The sequence below is a fragment of the Lolium perenne genome, chromosome 7 (genome assembly GCF_019359855.2).
Source record: "Lolium perenne isolate Kyuss_39 chromosome 7, Kyuss_2.0, whole genome shotgun sequence".
NCBI classification, from domain to species: domain Eukaryota; kingdom Viridiplantae; phylum Streptophyta; class Magnoliopsida; order Poales; family Poaceae; genus Lolium; species Lolium perenne.
In genome coordinates, this window is record NC_067250.2 from 164343921 (window position 1) to 164349764 (window position 5844).

General features: G+C 38.4%; 1 long non-coding RNA gene across 1 annotated transcript; it reads right to left on the bottom strand.

Moving 5' to 3' along the window:
• Positions 1-355: 355 nt before the first annotated feature.
• Positions 356-3171, bottom strand: LOC127300981 (uncharacterized). Its single transcript, XR_007851750.2, has 4 exons — positions 2622-3171; positions 2503-2552; positions 1790-1837; positions 356-1020 (listed from the first exon to the last, which is right to left on the bottom strand). It is a non-coding gene; the product is annotated as an uncharacterized lncRNA (long non-coding RNA).
• Positions 3172-5844: the final 2673 nt, after the last annotated feature.

A 5844-nucleotide genomic window follows, 5' to 3' on the forward strand; every position in this document is an offset into this window, starting at 1 on the left:
GGACTTGTACCACCACTAGTAATGTTGATGCTTCCCCGTGTTGCTAAACCTCCTACTATCAATGGTAAAATAATTGGTGTTGGCAATGTTTCTACTTCTAATACAAAGCGTGCAAAATTGCCTGAAACTGTTTGTGATAAAAGTGCTGAAATTTTTCAAAGTATTGGGGACAATGATCCCATTGCTTTAGATCATAATGGTTTTGATTTTGATAATTTTCATATCTCTGAAGTTATTAAGTTTTTGCAAAAACTTGCTAGAAGTCCTAATGCTAGTGCTATAAATTTGGCCTTTACAAAAACATATTACAAATGCTCTCATTAAAGCTAGAGAAGGGGAACTAAAACTTGAAGCTTCTATTCCTAGGAAGTTAGAAGATGGTTAGGAGCCCATCATTAAACTGAAGGTCAATGATTTTGATTGTAATGCTTCATGTGATCTTGGTGCAAGTATTTCTGTTATGTCTAAGAAACTCTATGATATGCTTGACTTGCCACCTTTGAAATATTGTTATTTGGATGTAAATCTTGCTGATAATTCTATAAAGAAACCTTTGGGGAGGATTGACAATGTTCACATTACGGTTAACAATAACCTTGTCGTTTAAGCAACAAGGGGGAGAAAGTTTTAAAGATGCTTGGTATAGAATTAGTGATGCTCATCATAGGTGCACTAAGAAACACTCCACTATTATCCTCCTTAGGAACTTTTATGTTGGTATGTAGCGATCCGACCCGGTACGGGTTGAATCTCTGTGCATAATAGTGCTAGTCCCTGGATCAATCGCTAGCACACACAGTTTAAGATGTAATACCAAGAAACAAATGTCTTTATTACATCGCATGATCCAGTAATTACAAAGTAAACAGTACAATTTGCATAGCTCGAAGCTAGCATTATATCAGAGTTTACAACGAAACATAACAGCATGGAGTTCTTCGTCTTCATGTGCCACAGGCGAGCATGTCGAGTATAGACTCGTAACCCTAACCATCGAACCTCACTCGTTCATCGGAATATCTGCAACATAAAACGTTGCAGCCACGCAGGGTCAATACATTTGGAATTGTATTGGCGAGTATCACTAGAGACTTATAACAAACCTATCAAGTACATTTTCAAGGCGAGTGTTCAAGCTTTTATTTTGCACAAAGCAATCATATTATCATCCTAATTTTTATCCCAGCGATTTTAATCTCCGAACTCCTATAGTGCACATGTGAGTAGGCCAAGCTCAGGGCCCCTACCATGCTAATCTCCTTTTCTTCATTGCACATGTCAGTAAGTCAGGCTCAACACCCTTACCATGCCACTCACCACCAGTGAACATGTCAGTAAGTCAGGCTCAGCGCCCTTACCATGCCACTCACCACCAGTGAACATGTCAGTAAGTCAGGCTCAGCGCCCTTACCATGCCACTCGACCTATACATGTCAGTAAGTCCGGCTCAAAGCCCTTACCATGTCGGTCGACCTACAACCTTCTCAAGTACTATTCATGTGCGCCCCAATTCATCCAATTGTTATTTTGTCGACTAAAACTAACCTTTCAACTAGTACATACCCATGACATGATATTCCACCCACTTATAAAGTAAGCGTATCCAAGCAATCAAACATAGGTTGACGAGCAATGAATCCAATCATAATAAACATATGGCTATCCTGCGCGGGTTTCATAGCAATAGCACACAATCCATCAATAACAATCCTACACATGTACTTGTACTAAAATCCTACTGCACATATAGGAAAACAATAGATTTGTTACGATCAAAAGTTCAACTTGCCTTATTTATTGTTGGCGTTCGCGCTCTTCGTGTTACACTCCGCACGATCTAGACAATAAAATAATCATAATAAATATCTAGAGAGCACAAACAGAGAGAACACATAATAAAATAATGCATGCATGCTCCAAAAATAAATTTATATTTGAAAATACTTTACAAGCTGATTTGTTTGTTCAATAGGAATTTCAAATAGGCAATTTAACACAAACAATAACCTTTTGTATAAAATAGTTTCGTAAATTTTATAAACATGTACTAGTTCATAGAAAGTATCCTGATCTTTAATTTCCTGTTGGAATCAAAATAAAATCATTTACCAAATTTATGATACATTGAAAATACTATAACACTAGTTATAAATTTAAAAATCTGTAACTTTTGTAAAAATAGAAACTAACAGTACCAAGGTGTTCTTCTCATTTTTATGAATTCAACGGTATATCGTTTGTTAAATTCCGAGTTACGAAACATTTTCTATGAATTTTACAAGATTTAACATTTCGCGGTCTTTTAATAATTTTGTCCGAAAAGTTGTCAGAAAAAGTTTCTCGGATGGAGAAACTTTCTACACGAAAGTTGCAGGGAACTTAATCACGAACTTAATGGAAAAAGAATCGTCTAAAACCGAGCTCTAGATTTATTGTTATGAATTTTCAAAGTCTTAAGTCAGCTAGCACATATGCAGTGATCAATCGAAACATGCGGCTGACCTGTTCAGTTTATTGAACTAACATGGATCCTCAGATCTGGATTTAACAGTCTGCAACCAAAGTGTCTTTAGTCTAAACTGTGCGTGGAGGATTCGACTAACGAGCTACCGGCCACTTACACTGTCAGGCGCGCGATGGTGGCGGACTGGTGGTGCTCTGGTTCTCCCCTGAGTTGGTGAACTGATTGACGTGATTGTGCTCGATGTGGGGAAGACGATAGAGTGGTCGGCGCGCTCGATTTCATCCCGGAACGTCGGCGACATGCGGACGGAGCGGTGGCAGTTGTCATTGACCTTCGGGCATTGACGCTCGGTGCCGTATAAATAAAAGGAGGACGTCAGGAGGTGATCAAGGACAAGCGGATCCACTAAAGATCAAAAGGGGCGGCGGGATACCTGGTGCTCGTCGGAATCAATAAAACACGGCGGCGGTTGAGGGAAACTCCAGCGAAGAAATAAGGCAGTCTGACGGCGCTGTTTATAGGGTTTTAAAGGAGAAAAACGAAGGAGGTATTGAGGTATTTATAGACAAAATTTTGTGGCTAAAAGCCAACGAAATCCGAGCGAAATCAGTGATGAAATCGGGATTTTCCCGAGTCAGTTAGAACGCGGACTCGCTCTGGCCTTTTGCCTCGAGGTTGGTGATGATTGCGGGACCCACGCGTCAGAAATAAAAAGGATTATGGAAATAGGGGAAAAGAAGAGTCACGGGGCTGCTCTCGTTCAGCCGTGGCCAGCTCAAGTGCGATTCCGGCTTTGAGCTAGTTGACTCGGCCGGTGTTCTTTTCTGTTTTATTTTCTAGTTTCAGTTTTAGGCCACTAGATTGACTTAAATAAATTTTGTAAATTTGTAATCTGTGCCGTTTGATTTTGGGTCACCGATTATTCTTTCAGTTAAAAAAAATGCATGAGTAGATTGTTACACACTTGCCTTATAGGCTATTTAGGAAAACTAGAAACATACTTTGGATTTTATGAAATCGGATAATTAAAATATTTCCTGAAACTAAAACTTTTCGAAGGTTTTATTTCAAACCTGGATTTTGATATTGTAGTCGAAAACGACTCAAATGGATATATAAAACTTATTAGGGTCAAAACCAAATTACAAAAATGTTATTATGCATGTAATGTTTTATATGACTACGTGGGCATTGATATTCCAAGATAAAGTTTAGGGCTTTATCTTAAATAAACTCTTATAAAATTTTAAAACCTTAAAATAGAAATAGATTTGGTTTAGAAATACTTTGAAAACAATTTTTTTGTGAAAACTTATTTTGGGAAAGGCTTTTAAATAAAACTCAAAAAGTTTTAATTCCTTGTGAAATTTCAACAAAGACAAACAATTCAATCAACTAAATTTATTTATTTTTACATTCCGAAATTTGGAAATTTTGGGATGTTACAGACTACCACCCTTAAAAGGAATCTCGTCCTCGAGATTCGAGAAAAGCTAGCAAGAAAGATGGGTTTTGGATATGTGGGGTGGCTACCACCCTTAAAAGAAAATTCTGTAGGTAGTATTAGGTGTTGGGTTTAGGCTAATCTCTTCTTGGATATGACTTGGCACATCCGAGGATATGACTTGACACGATGTCATCTTTGGAAAAGATCTACGACTTATGGCTTCTGGGTTAAAATCGGATAGGCGAATATTGATTCACATATAGTGAACCACATATCACTTCCAAGGGATTTTTAGTAGGCCTTTTCTCATGGTTGGGTTTGCTAATCCATATAGGATGGTGGTTGATCTAATTTTGACAATCAGGGGTCACTCTTTAGGTCAATCCGGAGGCCAAGATAGTGAAAACATCATGACATCCTTCATCTTTTGCTTCTTGGTGTCTTCGACAGCTTTCCACCACTCTTCATCTAGTGATAGATCTTCAAACTAGACGTAGTCCTACGCTTGGCAGCACTTGTCCACTATAAGGGTATAATATTTATCCACCCTAGGGTTTTGGCTTATTCGCCGACATCTCTTGTGTAGGTATTTCTCTCTAGATTCGCAAAGTCAATATTACGAAAGCGAATAATAAGAGTAGTAGGAATGGTGATCAATCCATCCTCACCCAGATCATTACCCCGTATTTGATTATTGAATCTCGTATTCTAACACTTGGTCGACCTCACAAGTTTGATAAAACTTCCATGGAGTAATTGAATCAATGTTTCAATCCCCATTATTGAATTGTTTTGAAAACATTTCTATTGGTTCTTATCTAGGTTTTTGCGTATCTCACACTCTTCAGTTCTTCATCTTGATAGGGACATCGAGTTTGGTTTGGCTAAGGTTGTCTTCATTACGAATTTTAGAGAAGACACTTGCTAGGTTGAGGTATAGATGAGAATGGATAGAAGGATCTAAAGAAGATTCCTACCCTTAAAATGACAGATCAAGGCAATTCATCTTTCAAACAAGATCTAACAAGCATTCCTCACATCAAGCAAACTAGTTTAAACACAAAAAAATCTAGTATGGTCATACCACAAGTTAGTATGATCATAACATTATTGCAATATCGTTGGTGTAATAAGTGGTGGTCTATTCTAGTTTTGCCTTCAATGCTTCAACTTCTGCTGTTACGATGTATCTGTGGAGTTGTCAAGTATGCATCGAAGTCTTCTCCAAGTTCTTCGTTGGCCTTCCATGAAGTTGCACCATGCTGAGTTGAATAATAACATATGAAGCATCGGTCTTCACAGTTATGGGACATGGTCATCGGACATGGTCATCATTAGTCCTTCCTTGATGGATTTCAAGAGTTAGGCCATCTAAGGTAAGAGAAAATTCTTTTGAAGGTGAAGTAGACGAGAATACAAGGAGTTCAAGATGCAAAATCTTTTTAATAAAAAAATGCACTAGATAAATTTTTCATCCTAAGGTCTTCCTATTACTATTCCAAACCTAGGGTCACGAACCTACAGTCAACACAATGCTCTGATACCATCTATAGCGATCCGACCCGGTACGGGTTGAATCTCTGTGCATAATAGTGCTAGTCCCTGGATCAATCGCTAGCACACACAGTTTAAGATGTAATACCAAGAAACAAAGGTCTTTATTCAACATCAGCACCTCCTTCAAACTTGGGTATGGAGAACTTAGGCTTACCCAATCCATTTTCTTCCTCAAATCCACGACCATGGCATCCAAGTTCAGCCGAACCACGAGGACGGTTACCATGTCCAACACCATGACCAGGTGTTGCATCCTGTGGATCAAGGTCTTCATCCTCTTGTTGCTGTTGGTTTGTAAGATTTTCAACAGATATTTGCAAAGTTTGAAGAGCGCGTTGGATATCCGTCATTTGATCTTTCATTGTAGTGACGGTCT